The sequence below is a fragment of the Empidonax traillii genome, unplaced genomic scaffold, assembly GCF_003031625.1.
Source record: "Empidonax traillii isolate 1590-97213 ecotype Southwest subspecies unplaced genomic scaffold, ASM303162v1 scaffold1292:size136317, whole genome shotgun sequence".
NCBI lineage: Eukaryota > Metazoa > Chordata > Aves > Passeriformes > Tyrannidae > Empidonax > Empidonax traillii.
Genome location: NW_020956485.1, coordinates 13,561 through 30,990, shown reverse-complemented (window position 1 = coordinate 30,990; position 17,430 = coordinate 13,561). Strand labels below are relative to the sequence as shown.

The 17,430-nt window shown below is 55.6% G+C and overlaps 1 protein-coding gene across 2 annotated transcripts in view; it reads right to left on the bottom strand.

Annotated features, from left to right (window-relative positions):
- PPP6R2 (protein phosphatase 6 regulatory subunit 2) overlaps positions 1-17,292 on the bottom strand; it is a 50,894-nt gene extending 33,602 nt beyond the window's left edge. For both annotated transcript variants that reach the window (XM_027906397.1, XM_027906398.1), the window contains exon 1: positions 17,232-17,292. The gene's annotated coding sequence lies outside the window, so the exon portion shown is untranslated. The remainder of the gene's footprint in view (positions 1-17,231) is intronic.
- Between the last annotated feature and the right edge of the window lie 138 nt (positions 17,293-17,430).

Sequence of the window (17,430 nt, the reverse complement as noted above, 5' to 3'; positions counted from 1 at the left end):
TGACTCCAAGCCCTGCCCTCACCAAGCTCATCCACCATTCCCTGCCGAGCCCCCAGCGCTGGGAGTTCAGTAAAATCCTACAGATCCCTGGCTTAACCGGACACTGCCTGCTTGGAGAGCTCAAGGCTGCAGCTGGAAGGGCCGTGGGAGAACACACAGAAATCCTCAGCACGGACAGGACAATCTGCTCAGGGCAGAGGGAGGAAGGGGGGCTGGAAGGGAGAGTTTCCCTTGTTGTTCTAAGTCAGCTTTGCCTTCCACAATCACGGAACCACGGAATGGTTTGGGGTGAGAAGGGGCACTAAAGCCCACCCAGTTCCACCCCCTGCCACGGGCAGGGACACCTCCCACTGTCCCAAGCTCCAAGCTGTCCAACCAACCTGGCCTGGGACACTTCCAGGGATGGGCAGGAGTTTACAGGGATACAGTTTAGTTCTAAGCCATGATGAAACTAAAAGTGTGTTGCAGATTTTCCACACATTCACGTTCCAACACCCCACGGGCAGGGCACACTTTCCCCACCACACGCTTTAAGACAGAACCATTCCAAGGTATTCCACAGCCTTTTCATGGAACCCACTCAGGTGACAAGGAAGGCTCCTGAACCTAAGCAGCCTAAAATCCACTATAACCCACCCCCCCAGTGCCTTTGGAAGAGCATTTACACGCTGGGAAGTCATGAACAACATCCCAGCTCCTCTCCTGAGCTCTCCTCAGGGAGATTCCACCTGAACCAAGACTGGGGTGTCTGCACAACACATCCCTTTTAACCCTCAGGAAAGATCCTCTCCGGGCACAGCAGGAGGAACAAGACTCCTGCCTTCCCTGTACATTCCAGTGGCACCTCCCAGCAGGGAGCAGTGGGATGGAAGCGTGTGGAAAAGGACACACACGGATGAAAGGGAGCTATTTTTAATGAAATTTAAAGTCTTCCCACTGCCTTAGTTACTTTAACGGGGTTGATCAGAAATATCAAACCAGATGAACTCAATTCAACCTTTTATATAAGTTATAATGTCCCTCAAGATTTTACTAATAAAGGAAGAATTTCAGTTCTTTGAATTAAGGGAAGGAAGCCTTTCCCAGGGTACCTTCACTGCCACCAAAGAGCCTGACACGGCAACAGAACCACCGTTAATGATTCTCCAGTCAGTCTGACCTCCACTTGGAGACATTTTGGGATACATTCAGTCTCTTCCCACCTGCTTTGAGAGTGACCACAATAAAAATTACAGAATCCCAGGATCACTGGAAAAGCCCTCCCAGCCCATGGATCCACCCTGTGCCCCATCCCCACCTTGTCCCCCAGCCCAGAGCACTGAGTGCCACGGCCAGGCCTGCCTGGGACACCTCCAGGCCTGGGCACTCCAAACCTCCCTGGGCAGCCCCTGCCAGTGCTATTTAAAGGGAAAAATCCCATCCCAGTCTAGAGCAGCCAACCTTCCCAGCTTCTCCTCTCCAGCACAAGTGAGAAGTGCCAGGAATACGGAAGACAACCCAGAAATTCTCCCATTTTGGGGGGTTTACACCATCAACACCTGCCCTGAGTTTGTGAAGTTGTGTTTTTCTGAGATCACCAGCTCTTTCCCAACCCTACTTCCCTCTGCCAGGAATTCAGGGATAAATGGGTGGAATGGCTGCAAATACACCAACCCTCAGCCAGAACTGCCCGAGTTGCACAGACATCAAATGACCCATCGCAGTGCCAAACCCCTGCCCCCAGCACACACACAGCTCCTGCCCACACACAGCTCCAGGATCAGCGGGATATGTTTGGGCTTTTCCCCTTCCTCATCTCCAGGAAATAAATAAAGAAAGCTCCTGCCACCAACTCTTCTGACACTCACATGTACCTTAAATACTCCCAGGGTCTGACAGTGAATAAACAGCAACTCCAACTGCTGAAGCAGGTCCAGAGGACATAGGAATGATCAGAGGGATTGGCACCTCTGCTCTGGGACAGCTGGGGGGGTTCACCTGGAGAAGAGAAGGATCCAGGGAGACCTGAGAGCCCCTTGCAGGGCCTAAAGGGGCTCCAGGAGAGCTGGAGAGGGACTGGCGACAAGGCATGGAGGGACAGGACAAGGGAGTGCCCAAGGGCAGGGACACCTTCCACTGGCCCAGGTTGCTCCAACCTGGCCTTGGACACTTCTAGGGATCCAGGGGCAGCCACAGCTTCTCTGGACAACCTGGGCCAGGGCCTGCCCACCCTCCCAGCCAGCAGTGTTTTGGAATTCCTGTTCCATCCCAGCAGAGGAGCAGCTCCCTGTCCCTCTCTCCCTGGTGCTGGTGACTGTTCCCAGTGCCTGTGGTTCATCCCTCACACTCCACACCCCCAATCCTCGTGGCAAACACCGGGTTCAACACATCTTTTATCAACTCAGGCTCAGAGCGACAGCGAATTCCTTCTCCTCCCCGTGTGGACATTTGCAAAATGAGATGCAAATCATGAGATCCATGGAATGATCCCGGTAACTGAAGAGGTAACCGAGACAGTTGCTATTTTAAACTCTTGGCCAGGCTCTGGGAATGTCTTTCACAGGAGCTGACCCAGCACAGAACCAGCACGTGGTGGTGGTGACAGAGCTTGATCCAAACCCTTTCCAATCTGCAGGGAGCTGTGCCAGGGCAGGTTTAGGCTGGATATCAGGAAAAGGTTCTTCCTCCAGAGAGTGGTTGGGGCACTGAATAAGCTCCCCAGGGCAGCGGGCACAGCTTCAGAGCTCCAGGAGGGTTTGGACAACGCTCTCAGGGAGAGGGTGGGATTGTTGGGGTGTCTGTGCAGGGCCAGGGGTTGGATCAGCTATCCCTGTGGGTCCCTTCCAGCCCAGGACATTCCACGATTCCAAGTACAACCCGGGATGGATGCGAAGCTGTTGTGGATCTTTGAGTCAGACAATGAAAAGCCACAGGAGGTCCATCCCAAGGTCAGGCACCCTTGGATAAGGAAACGCAGCTGAAAATTCTCCAGTGCTGTTATTTATGGCAATGAGCTGCCAAAACCTGCAAGGACAGGCCTTTAGTGCCAATTGGGCTGGCTGGGAGTCTCCAGTAAATCACTGGCAGGGGGCTGGAAGGTCCCCACGCGTCCCAAGGGGCCGGTGACTCCCAGGGCAGGGCCCAGCAGTGTCACCCCAAGCCAGCCCCTCCTGGATGGCAGCTCAGCCATTTTAAGACCTGTCAAGCCACTCCAACGAAAAACGAGGCGAGGAGCCCTGCCAGGTTCGTACATAACGCCGCGCTCCAACCTCCCAGCAACTCGCAGCTCCTGTATTTTTATCCCCCAAGCTCTTCCCAAGCGATTGGATCATTCGGGTTATCGAGATTTTTTGACTGCACTGTTTCAGTTGCCTAAAAAGGGCCCAGCTTTCCAGGAGAGAGAAGTAAACGCCCTCCAAAATTCAGAGCACGCTATAAATGTCTCAAGTCTTCCCTGACAAGAGACTGCAGGCGCATCTCAAAGTCTTCCTGTTGGGGAAGGGAGACAGAGATTCACCATCCTGGAGAAATTCAGGAGGAATTCGTTGCTGGCAAGGGTGGTGAGGCCTTGGCAGGGGCTGCCCAGGGAGGTTTGGAGTGCCCAGGCCTGGAGGTGTCCCAGGCAGGCCTGGCCGTGGCACTCAGTGCTCTGGGCTGGGGGACAAGGTGGGGATGGGGCACAGGGGGGATCCATGGGCTGGGAGGGCTTTTCCAGCCTCAGGGATGCTGGGATTCTGGGATTCAGTCTGTCAGAGGGAGAGGATCAAGAGCTCTAGAATTATTTTAGAGCTCACTCTCAGCCCCCTCAGGCTCCTATCTCGGACTCTCCAGGAACACACTCTCAGCTGCGGCTTCCAAGATGAAACAACACTGAGAAAGAACTTCCTCATTCACCTCCTAACACAGCCAGGATTAAATCCAAGATCTGCATGGATTCCTCTTCCATTCACACAAGGCTCGAGGGACCCAGCGGGGCAAAGGACACCTTTCCTACTGGAGGAAGGGCCAGGTTGGATGGGGCTTGGAGCAACCTGGGCTAGTGGGAGGTGTCCCTGCTCACGGCACTGGAGCAGCTTTAAGGTCCTTCCCAACCCCAGCCAGCCTGCAATTCCATGAAACCAGCCCCTCTGTTCCCAAATCAACACCACACCACAAGCCCACCCTCGCTTGGAAGAGGGACAGGACCTCCAGGGGCTCTCCACCCAACTCTGCGGCCCCAGGACACCTTCAGAAATCACAGCACGGCAACAAAGCAACCGTTCTAAGCCCAGAATTTTCCATACTCCATTCTCACTGCTCTCTCTGTTCCCTGCCCTCGCTCCTTTGCTCCTTCTCTTTTAAACTCTCTGCCCAAAAGGCAGAGCAGGACACGCTGCAGCCTCAGGGGCAGCCGTGGCTCCAGCAGATGTTCACAACCCCGGGCAGGATCTGCAGCCCACTGGACACCAAACTCTCGTGATCTCAGCTATTTCTGCCAAGCACATCAAAGCCTCGAGAACATCAAACCCAGCGATGAATGAGAGCCTTTATTCCCTCCCACAACCCAGTGTATAAAATGATCAATTGCCTCTGTTGTACACAGCGAGCCTTGGAGTTAGTTATTAAATTAGTTCCGGGATAATTTAAATACCCCAAACCTTAAACTTAGCATTTGATACCAGGTTTCAGTCTTAGTAAAAAAAAAAAAAAAATGGAATTAGTATGTCATTATTTTATTACTTTATCTCCCTTCCTCCCCCTCAAAGTCCCACCCAGAACCTTCAGAGGTGAACGGTGAAAGAGTCACAAGTTCATTTTGTGCAGTTGAAAGACGCAAGTCTGGGGGGACACAAACCAAAACCAAAACTGAGTATTTTTTGCCTGTCAGCCACTGGCAGAGCAGGAGGTCACCCAAGCCTTGGTGAAGGGCAGAATGGCTTCCCAAGAGCTTCTGGAGTGGAAACAGCTCCCTCGAGGGGCAGCTCCGATCCCTGCTCTGGTGACCAGGACAGGACCCAGGGAAAGGCTGGAGCTGTGCCAGGGCAGGGTCACGCTGGATCTCAGGGAAAGGTTCTGCCCCCAGAGGGGGGTCAGGCACCGAACAGGGAAGAGGTCACAGCTCCAGAGCTCAGGGAGCGTTTGGACAGCGCTCGCAGGGCCAGGGTGGGATTGTTGGGGTATCTGTGCAGAGCCAGGGGTTGGATCAGTGATCCCTGTGGGTCCCTGCAGCTCAGGACATTCCATGGGTGAGGGCCGCCCTGCACTCCCTGGTCACAGCCCAGGGGCCTTTGCCCTCCTGCCCCCCTGGGCACAGCTGGGCTCGTGTCCAGCCGCTGCCACCAGCACCCCCAGGGCCTTCTCCAGCTTTCCAGCCCCTCTGCCCCAGCCTGGAACGTTCCTGGGGTTGGGGTGACCCAAGGGCAGGACCCAGCACTTGGCCTGGTTGACCTGCACCCCACTGGCCTCGGCCCATGGATCCCATGGATCCCACGGATCCAGCCTGTCCAGCTCCCTCTGCAGAGCTTCCTGTCCTCCAGCAGACCCACATCCCACCCAGCTGATGCCCTTCCGCACTCCCTGGACAGAGCAGGAGCTCTCAGGCACTGCCGTGCATGAAAGGGGCTCCTTTGGATTTTCTCTTTCACTGAAAATTGCCGAGGGCAAACCCATTCTGAAGGCCTGTGAGTTGGACAAATATGCACCCGAAAATGAAGAGCTACTCTTAATTCTTCTTGGCTTCTGAGGCTCCCTAATAAAGAGATGGTATCAAGAGGTGCTTTGTTTTGATGATAAACCTTATCCTCACCCAGTATCTCGTTAAACAGCCTCCTAATTGCTGCCCTACCCCATGCTAAGGACAGAATTTGCAAAGCTTCGTGATTTAAATGTGACTTTTTTTAATTAACTGCAACACACCCAGACACCGAAGAAACCGCAGCGCTTCAGAAGATGCAGGAAAAAGCTGCAAGAAGAGGTCCCAAATATCCTGGGAATGGAATGGCAGAAAAAGACCTTTTTTTTTTTACCCAGTCAGTCAGAAGCGCAGGGAGCTGAACTCATCCCAGGAATTCAGCTCCGTGGACTGCCAGGCTCACGTCGGCAGCGAGGGCAGAGCAACCCCCCCAATAATTTGACAAGGTGAGCACTTCCAGCTGCTCCTCCGAGCCCACATGGTTCCAGAGTCGTGCTCCCCACGGAACCAAAGCCCAGCAGCAGCTCCAGGGAACCCCGGGGGGATTTCTGTGCCTCACATTACACATTAACCTCCGAGTTGCAACATTTGCAACTCCATTTGAATGTTAAACAAGCAAAACAAAGTCCCGGGGTGCTTGGAGCTGATTTACAGCCCTTGCAGGACCCGAGGCTCCTCCCTCCCTTCCCTGCCAGGACCAGCAGCCACTTTGATGCCGCTCAGGACTGTTTACTACGTGCTGTTTAAGCAACAAGTTACATTTCTTTCCCGGATCACCACGGCCGAGCCCTTCAGAAACAAATATTAATAACCAGCTGGGACCTCAAAAGCCAGGGGTTGGGTTTAGCGGGGATTCACCAGCGTTCCTCCAAAATCCCAGCTTGACAAGCCATTCTCCACACTGAGCCCACTGACCTTGGACATTTTCATGTTTTGCTGCCCACACAGAATAAGGCAAAATTACAAAAGCAGCATCTTTCTGCTCACAGTAATGGGCAGCAAAGCAGCAGCATTTGCAAACTGAGATTTCCTGCTGCACTCCCGTGAAGATCAAGGGCTGCACGTTCCAGATACACCTTTTTTATCGGCACCACGGCCCCAAAGGAGCAAGAAAAACAACTGTTTGTGGTCCTTTCACGGTCCTTTGTTCAAGTTCAAAGCTTCCCAAGTGCTTTTGTGTCTCAGCCTTCGTTAGAACAGCCCAACCTGTCGCACACTGCAGTTTTAAGCAGAATATTCCAAAGCTGCCCTGTTCTTCCACCCAGACAACACACAAAGGAGGCCCCAACCAACCAGTGCCTTAAACCAGGGATTAAACAGCGCATGAACCTTTCAGGACACCACAGACACAGCCCACACAACGTTTTAGTATTTTCACAGCTAAAAGAAATACTAAGACACTTCAGAAGTATCCCAGAATCCCAGGATCCTGGAAAAGCCCTCCCAGCCCATGGATCCACACCCTGTGCCCCATCCCCACCTTGTCCCCCAGCCCAGAGCACTGAGTGCCACGGCCAGGCCTGCCTGGGACACCTCCAGGCCTGGGCACTCCAAACCCCCTCCAATGCCTGACAACTCCTTCCATGCCGAGATTCCTCCTCCTTGACCCAATTCCTTGGCATTGGGTAAAACACCTTCTCTATGACAAGGGACCACCAGCCTGTTCTCCCTTCCCTGCACCACTTAAGATTGTATTTATGAACAACCTCCATCCTTAAAACATCCTGAAGGGACAACAATCCTTGGGAAATCTCAGACCCACCCTCAGGAGTTCCGTGGGTTTTACCTGGACAAAGAAACATCAAAGCTCAGGTTGCTCTAGAAAAAAAACCAGCACGACGTGCTCCTGCTTTCAGGCCACGTTTTGCTGTGTATTTAAACCTGCACTGCTGGAAAAAAAAATGGTTTTCCCTTTTCCAGGCAGTATTAGCAGGGAAAAAAAAAAAAATAAATCAGTTGGATCATTTCCCCAGAGGGGTTCCCAACATCGTTGCCCAAATGCTTGTGCCAACAAGGAGAGAGGGCAGGGAAGTGCCGAAGGAGCAGCAGGAAGGGGACAACATTCCAGCAGCAGATCCAGATGAAATGCCCATCCAACTTCGGCTTGGAGCACTAATTCCAAGAACTCATTCCCACTGTGACTGAATTCCCTCAGTCTTAACCAAAACCCCTCATAAAAACTGTGGAATCCGTAAGGTGAGGATTTCAAATCTCCGAAAAGGAGGGCATTTATCTTTCCAAGCTAAACGAGGAATTCCAGGGATTAGATTAACTGTGGGAAAATAAATTAACATCAACCTTGCACAAAGGATCATCAACAAGTTGTCTTGATCATGGAATTGTGGAATGATTTGGGTGGGGCTTGGAGCCCCCCTGGGCCAGTGGAAGGTGTCCCTGGGGGTGGCACTGGATGGGGTTTAAGGTCCCTTCCCACCCAAACCATTCCAGGATTCCCTGACTGCCCGTCAGGAGTTTAAACCAGCCAACACACAGGAACTGTGGGGATTTCCTCCAGCAACAACTGCCTTTAAAGTATTAAAATCTGAACCCATCAGTCAGCAAAACACTGTTCCTTTTACCCAGGGCCTTTGAGATCCTCCTGTTGCTCCAAACACCGGCTCTGCTGGTTGGTTATTGATGATTCCACCTGCTTTTCCCAAAATAACATATTCCTGACCGGGGCACAGTCCAGCAGCTCCAAACAAACCAGGATTACGCAACAAGACCTTCCCCACGTGGCAAAAGTTTCCCTTGACCCCCAGGTGAGTCCCTTTCACTTCCCTGCTCCTCGTTAAAGCTCCAGCACTGACCCAACCCCAAGACACACAAAACATCTTTACCTGCTGTTCTCTCCTAAACCTAAAAATAACTAAATAATTTTGTGCCCTGTGCCCCATCCCCACCTTGTCCCCCAGCCCAGAGCACTGAGTGCCACGGCCAGGCCTGCCTGGGACACCTCCAGGCCTGGGCACTCCAAACCTCCCTGGGCAGCCCCTGCCAAGGCCTCACCACCCTTGCCAGCAACAAATTCCTCCTGACACCCAAAATCCACCAATGAAAAATGAAGGTGAAGTGGTGCTTTTATTTTTTTTTTTCTGCAAGACGCAACATTCCTTAGCGGAGGAAATGAAAAGGAAGGGAGAAGAAGGAGCGGAGAGGCCACGGACACACTGGAAAGCACCACCCACACCGACAGTGATGCTCTGTAACAGTTAATGTAGGAGTTAGCTCAGGCCCAGGGTGACAGAAGCCACAGGAAAACAGAAGCAATGAAACCAGCTGCCTGTTTTGCAAGAGGAAGCGGCGGGTTCGGTGTAACAGCCACAACGTGGAACACACAGTCACCCCTGGCACCACATCCCACAACACCACAGCAACACTGGGCATCCTCAGGCCCCGTCAGGGGAGTTTTGTGAACTCCTCGGCTGCTTCATCCCTGAGTCTTCCCAACCCTCAGTCCCATGCAGCACTCTGGGCCGGCCATCAGCAGGGGGTCCTTCTCTGAAATCCAGGGAAATCCCTCACTGCAGCAGGGATGAACCTCCTCAGCCAACAATTCCTTCTCAGTATCCCATCTGTCCCTGCCCTCTGGCACTGGGAAGCCATTCCCTGTGTCCTGTCCCTCCAGGCCTTGTCCCCAGTCCCTCTCCAGCTCTCCTGGAGCCCCTTCAGGCCCTGCAAGGGGCTCTCAGGTCTCCCTGGAGCCTTCCCTTCTCCAGGTGAACCCCCCCAGCTGTCCCAGCCTGGCTCCAGAGGGAAGGTGCTCCTGTCCCCTTATCAGCTTGGTGGCCTCCTCTGGACCTGCTCCAGCAGTTCATGTCCTTCTGGAATTGAGAGCTCCAGAGCTGTGCCCAGCAACTCCTCCAACACTTCTGGAAAACCAACCGAGCTGCTCACGTGCAGGAAAACAACTTCAGTCTGGCTTAATGCTTCGATCCTACAGAGGTACCCGCACGACCCCAAATCCTTCACAGCCCCACTCCCAGCTCCAAACTCACCCACCAGCCACGGGAGCTGCCCCCAGCAGAGCCCAGGGCACACGGCAAAGCACAGCCAGTGTGTCACCATCCCAGGGTCACGGAGGCTGGAGAAGAACTCCCAGACCGCGGAGCCCAACCTGCCGCCCCGTGCCCCCGGCCCAGGTGAGGAGGTCCCTGTCACCTCCCTGCCCTGCCGAGCGAGCGTCGCTGCTCTGGGAGCCGCCTCTCCTAATGGGGAGATATTTATACTGTGGATGACTAATCCCAATTAGTCACCCAGACTCCCTTTGCAGGAGGGGAGAAACGAGCGCTTCTCCGGCAAAACTCAGCTTTATTTTAGACTTCTGCATGGAAAGGGAATAAGCATCTGGTTCTCTCCACCGACTATAAAAGGATTCCTGGATGTTACCTCAGGAGCAGGGATTTACATCACAGAGGTGTGAATGTCGGGGAGAGGTTCCAGCCCCTTGAGAACGTGAAGACAGAGTCTGAAACACAATGTCAGGGGGGAAACGTGCTTAGAAAGTCATGGAAGAAAATAAAAAACATTTAAAGAAATGTCGTATATACCACGGACAAGGCAACCTTAAAAAGGGAAATCATGGAATGGTTTAGGTGGGAAGAGATTTTAAAAACAATCTCATTCCGACCACAGGCAGGGGAACCAAGGACTAGGAGTAAAAAACAACTGAGCACAAAGAAAAACAATCTTCCAATTAAAAAATGAAAAGGAAACACACAACAGAACTAAGTTCAAAAGCGTCATCGATTGTTTTCTAATGTGTTAAACAAGGTGCTGACCCAGCACCTCCTGAGCAGGGCTGCCCTGGGGCAGGGCCTGAGGGCAGGGGGCTCCTGGGATGACCTGGGTATTCCACTCCTCAGGCTCAGCTTGATTTTACTCCAACATGGAATCACAGCTGGTGTTGTCACCACGGCAGCACCTCAGCACATCCAACTGCCCGGGAACATTCCAGCACTGGGGCTCATGGTCAGGGAAACAGAAGCAGAGAATCATGGAATGGGTTGGGTAGGAAGGGACCTTAAAGCCCAACCATCAGGGCAGGGACACCTTCCACTAGACCCTGGCCTTGGACACTTCCAGGGATCCAGGGGCAGCCACAGCTTCCTGTGCCAGGGCCTCATCCCTCTCCCAGACAGCAAGTCCTTCCCAATATCCCATCTCTCCCTGCCCTCTGGTACTAGGAAGCCATTCCCTGTGTCCTGTCCCTCCATCCCTTGTCCCCAGTCCCTCTCCAGCTCTCCTGGAGCCCCTTCAGGCCCTGCAAGGAGCTCTCAGGTCTCCCTGGACCCTTCTCTTCTCCAGGTGATCCCCCCCAGCTGTCCCATCCTGGCTCCAGAGCAGAGGGATCCAGCCCTGGGAGCAGCTCCGGGGCCTCCTCTGGACTCTCTGCAGCAGCTCCACGTCCTTCCAATGGTGGGAGCCCCAGAGCTCTGAAAGGAAGCAGGAGAAGCTCTCAGAAGAGGGGAGGTGTCCCCTGCCAGACCTGCTCCCCACAGGCCCGGGGCCGGGCACAGCCACACCAGGAACACGTTGCACCACAAGCGCCGAGATCCAACCACGCCCTGTTTAAATCCCCGGGGAGAGCCCTGGCTCTGTCACTGCTCCTTCCTGGTCACCTGTCCCCGCACCCTCCCGTGGGGCAGCGCTGCCTGGGAGCTCCACCCGCGCCCAGCAGCTCTGGGCGCTCAGGGCACTCAGGGCAGGGCTGGCACCGCGCCACGGGCTCGCCGAGGTCTCATCCCACACAGATCCCGCAGCCAGCACAGGCCAGCCTGGCCCTGGGCCTGCGCCTGTCGCTGTGGAACTGTGCCCTTCGTCCCCTGGCTCGGGGACACGGGGGTACAGCTTTCAACCTGTCAGCTCAGAGCCTCAATTATCCTCCGAAAAGGAAAGAAATCCATCTTAGCATGAAAGAATTCAATTAAACGGCCTCCCGGGGAATCTGCTGAGGGAGGAAAACACAAATAAACAGCTCAAGAAACACAAGGTTTCTCATCCCAGCCCGCTGCACGGACAGGCGAGGAGCTGGAACCATCTGCAGGCTTTGCAAGGCCAGGAGGATGGACAGAGAGGAAGGCACTGCCACATGGAAGAGAAGCCAAACTGTCAAGGCAGCCCCATCACAGAATTCAGTCACCGCAGAAAACCAAAGGCAAAACTGAAACTGAAGTAGCTTGTGTTCTGTTTCCTTCTTCCTTCCTGTAGCTGCAGCGAGACAGGCCATCTCCCCTCCTGCAGCCTCAGCAGTTTTGTCTCTCCCAGTGCCAGGCTCTGCTCTGCTGCCAGTGCTCCGAAAGCTGCCCAACAGAATCAGAATCAAAGCGCTCCAGAGTTATCAGTGTCACTCCAGGCCACAGAGCTCTGAGCAGCAGCAAACTGCAGCGCTGAGATCAAATGGAACCCCCAGCCCCCAGCACAGCCACACTGGAAGAGCAGCAGGGCCACTGCCAGCTCCACACAACCCCTGGACTGAGGAATCCATATGTTTGGGAAGCTTTCTTCGCAAACCCCCCGGAACCCAGAGCTCCACAGGGCTCCATCTCAGACCCCAGTGCTCTTCAACAGCTTCAGGAAGGACCTGGACACAGCTCCGAGGGATAAGGGGTCAGTCTGCAGATGGTACAGAACTGGGAGGAGCTGCAGACTCCCCCAAAGGCAGAGAGGCCCTGCAGGGAGACCTGCACAAATCTGAGGGTTGGGAATCACCTTGTGTGGGGTTCAACATGGACAAGGGCAGCTCCAATCTCTGCTCTGGTGACCAGGACAGCACCCAGGGAAGGGCTGGAGCTGTGCCAGGGCAGGCTCAGGTTGGATCTCAGGGAAAGGTTCTTCCCCCAGAGGGTGGTTGGCACTGAACAGGCTGCCCAGGGCAGTGGGCACAGCCCCAAGGCTGCCAGAGCTCCAGGAGGGTTTGGATGATCCTCTGAGGGACAGGGGGGGATTGTTGGGGTGTCTGTGCAGGGACTTTGATCCATGTGGGTCCCTTCCAGCTCAGGACACTCCATATTCTGTGGAAAGCTGAGACAGTGAAGCTGCTGGGTCTCTCCTGGTCAGGAAGGGCTGTGAGCTCTCCCTGCCTCCAGTGACTCCCTGACCTTTGCCATTTCACAGGAGGTTGTTTTCTCACGCCTTCCGGCTTCCCCTCCTGCCCAGATAAGCCCCGTGTCCTCAAGCAGCCGGCGCTGACTCGGGGAAGGGACGGGCTGTTTGTGGCGCTGGGACACCCGGCACGGCCACCCCGCCGCTCCCAGGGACAGGTGGACACAGGGAAAGGGAAAGTGAGAGGGAAAGGAGGAGCATCCCAGCTCCACAGCTGCCAGCTCAGCCCGAGGATCTGATCTGCCCTCTGACATCACCCTCAGCCTCACTTTGCTGACACCCCTGCGCAAGGCTCGGGGTTTGGTTTGAAGGGGCCCCTGCCAAAAATGACAATTTTCCTCGGGCTTCAGGCCCTGCCGTGCAGACATTTATTATTCCCACTGTTCACAGCGTGTCTACTTCATCTGGGGCTACATGGCACCAACAAACTCAAGGATAAAACACCAGACTTCCCCCTTCCAGCCCCCATCCAACACCAGTGTGTGTGGCATTCAGATTCCACCTAAATCTGAGCTACTTTCGCCTGAGGTTTTTAAGCTTGGCTGCGAAAACTTAATTTCCTGAGATGACTGATATTTATTTGCCCAAGTTTCCCTCCAAACCAGAGGCAGCACGCAGGTAAGAACGGCCGGGGCAGGTGACAATAATGTCAATATTGGTTATTGCAGTGCTGGCAGAGCAAAACAAGGAGCAGGGAAGCCCATCCTGGAGCAGGGGGAGGACGGTGGAAGGAACAGAGACCCAGAGAGGGAAAGGGAAAAGCACGAGCACAGAAACACAGCAGCGGCCAGAAAAGACAACACACTCCTGCTTCCAATAATATTGAATCAAAGGAGACACTTAAGATCCTTTGTTGCTACTCCTGGTCACACAGAGGCCACATTCCTTCCCTGAGCCTTCCATAAACCCGCCGACATCTGCGGATTTTCCGTGAAAAGGAGGTAACAAACGCTCCAGCCCGTAAATGTAATTAAGAGCAGGACTGTGTAACCCATAAGCAGGGCCAGGAGTGAGCGCCGCTGCTCCCGGGGCTGCTCCGTGTCCGGCGGCTCAGCCCCGGCGCTGCCGTCACTCATTAACACACTCTATTAACTCCCCAATTAGTTTTTCAGTTGTTCTGCACCCAGCAAAACAAGACCTCCCACAAATCTTCCTCCTTGCAAAGTTCTCCAGAAGTTCTGTCTACCTGGAACGGGCTCCCTGGGCAGCGGACGCGGGCACCAGAGCTCCAGGAGCGCTTGGACAACGCTCACAGGGACAGGGCGGCATTCTGGGGGGTCCTGGGCAGGGCCAGGAGTGGGACTTTGATCCCTGTGGGTCCCTCCCCACTCAGGGAATATTCCATGATTTCAGGACTGAACCACCCCACTCCTGCTTTGCTCTCGACTCACCAACCTCACCCGCTTTTCCTGCATCATTTACACCCAAATTTCCCAGTTATTCTTGTTGTTCTACTCTTCCTCCAAAAACATTTACTCCAGCAAGAGACTCTCCTCTTTCCTGGCATTCCAGTTTGCCCATTTTTATGGCTGAGTTTATTCCAGTGCTGCAGCTACTGCCCTTCAGGCACTGCACTGACTCTCAGCCCCTGCTAAAAATCCCTCCTGCTGGGTGACATTCGTGGAGTCACGATCCCAAACACAGAACCCACGGCTTTTCCACTGCACACACCTGACCGGCAGCAAGGCAGAGCAGGAAGCTCATCCCCCTGTTCCCAGCCCTGAGCCCTCCCTAAACCCTGGTGAGCAGGACAGCACCCAGGGAAGGGCTGGAGCTGTGCCAGGGCAGGCTCAGGTTGGATCTCAGGGAAAGGTCCTTCCCCCAGAGGGTGGTTGGCACTGAACAGGCTCCCCAGGGCAGTGGGCACAGCCCCAAGGCTGCCAGAGCTCCAGGAGGGTTTGGATGATCCTCTGAGGGACAGGGTGGGATTGCTGGGGTGTCTGTGCAGGGCCAGGGGTTGGATCAGTAATCCTTGTGGATCCCTTCCCACTCAGGACATCCTAAGATTCTGTGATGCTGGAATTCCTCTGTACCACCACTGGGCTCAGGGAAGAACAGTTCTGGGTTCCCTTTGCCACCGGAAAACTCCAGGGAGAACTCAAATGAAGCACGCAGCATGGAAAACACCACGGGAAAACACTGGGATATCTCCCCACCAAAGAGGAGCAGAAGCTTAACAGATTCCTCCTTCACTCAGGATCCCACTGTGTGGGGACAGCAGGGATGGAATTCCCTCCAGCTGTCTCCCAGTCCAACCAGTAAACTGTGATCAGGACTGGGGATCCCAGCTGGAGCACAGCCAGGCCCCACCAGCCCCCCCTTCCCCCAGAGAAGCTCTGCAATCCAAGCTGTGCTGCTCCCAGCAGAGGCCTGGAGCTTCCCAAAAATCCTTTAAGCCCACAGACTGCTTTTTCCCTGGTAAAAAGCCCCCAACACCAGCTCTCAGAGAGAGCTGCCTCTTCGTTATTATTTTTGACAGTCTCCAACTCCTGAAGTCAGAAATCCCTCCCACAGCACAAGGCAGAGCTCGTGGAACACCAGGTGCAGCAGGAGGATGCTCCAGAGCTCCTGCATCCCACAGCAAACGCTCTCCCCCACTCCCAGGCTCTGCAGGAACCCATTCCCACACGGCTCTGCCCAGGCACCTGCTGCAGCACCACCCATCCAGCACCACTTCCAGCCAGGACGCTGTCCCGGAGCCCTGGAATTGGCACGTTAATCCAAAGCACAAAACCCCACCAGAAATATCGGTGCACACATGGAAAACGAGCCTTAATTCCAGCCCAGACTGTTCCTGTCCAACCCCCATCACCCTCTCCCGAGCAAATGTCACTCAGACCAGCCCAGACCACGAAGTGCTCCCACTGCACAGCCCAAAAATTTAACTTTGCTTCCCATGAGATCACCATGGGTTGCCATGGAAATCCCTATACCACCATCCACCAGGGTTTTTTTTTTATCACCGAAGTATTTTGGCAGCACATTCACTTTTAAGTGTCAGAGTAATAAGAGAAAACATAAATGTTTCTTCTCTCATCAGTCTTAAAACGGAGCTTTAGAGCCCAAATCTGCTCCCAAGGGCCTGGCTCAAACCTGTGGGGCTGGGCAGGGCCAGAACCACAAACTCTGTCCTTTCTGAGAGAGAAAATAAAATGACAGAAGCAAGCCTCAAGTTTTTGACATATTGATTTTCAAGTGGGGGATCTAGGGAGGAAAAACCCCTCAGGTCCCTCCGAGTTCTCTCAGTTTCTCTTTTTCACTTCCTAGTTGGTTTTTTTTTTTTTTTTTTTTTTTGTAGCTGGTGCAAAACAAGGCCCTCAGATCCAGCAGGGCCCTCCCAGGGGCCGTGTCTCTGTCAGATGGTGATTCCTTTGGTGGCCTCGGCTCCCACCCTGCTTTATGGCCGTTCATAAAACCACCCCGGGGACGTTTAGGGTCAAATCGTGCACCTCGAGCTCGGCGGGTCCCCGGGAGGGTGACACCCCTGGGAGGGTGACACCCCACCTCTGACCCCAGGGGGGGTGACCCGACCTCGAGGAAGGAGTGCCTGACCCTGGGAAACAGGGATCACCAACCCCTGACCCTCGAGAGGGGCACCTGACCCCCTGAGGAGGAACCCGACCCCCGGGAAGGAACTGACCCCCGGGGAGGGGACCAGACCCCCAGGAGGAGGACCTGACCCCCACAGGAGGAATCAGACCCTGGGGAGGGGGACCTGACCTACAGGAGGATGAACCTCAGGAGGAGAACTTGACCCCAAAAGGAGGGTCCTGACCCCCGGGAGGGGGGGCCAGAACCCCCAGAACAGGACCAGCTGCTCGGGAGGGTGACCTGACCCCTGAGAGGGGGATCTGCCCCCCAAGAACGGGTCGAGACCCTCGGGGAAGGGGACCAGACCCTCGGGAAGGGGACCAGACCCTCGGGAGAGGGACATGATCCTCGGGAGGATGAGCCCCAGGAGGGTGCCCTGGCCCTCGGGAGAGGGACCCTGACCGCTGCCCCCAAGCTCTGACCCCCGGAGAGATGTGACCCCCAGGAGGTGAGCAGACCCTCGGGAGGGGGAACTGACCCCGACAGGAGTGACCTGCCCCCCGCCCTGACCTTGTCACCACCGTTCCCAACAGCTCCAGCCCTTGCCCGCGGGCCGGGTGCGATCCAGGCGCGATCCCGGCGCCCTCGGACCCCGCAGCCTCCCCCGGCCCGCCCCGCTCGCACCAAAACACGGGAAAAGGAAACTGTCACGCGCAGACCGGGCGGATTTAACCCAGATCCGCACGAACCGGGGCGGCGAGGGCCCGGCCCGGGGCTCGGCAGCGGAGGTTGTTAACCCCCCAAACGGTGCCGAACACCCGGGGCGCGGGGGAGGCTCCCAGAGGCCGGAGCGGAGGCGGGGGGGCGGCGGGGCCCAGCCCGCGGCGCCGGGCCCGGCCCGACCCCGGCCCCGCGCGGGAGGGCGGCGGTGCCAGGCGGGTCTCACCTGCGGTGCCGGGCTGGCCGCGGGCGCTGCCGGGCCGGGCGGGGGCCGGGCCCGGGGCTGGGCCGGCCGGGGCTGCGGGGCAGCGGCGGCGGAGCGGCGGCGGCGGCGGCAGCTCCAAAATGGCGGCGGCGCCGCGGCTCCCTCAGGGCGGGGGGAGGGGGCGGGGCCAGCGGGAGGGGCGGGGCGGGGCCGGGTGGGG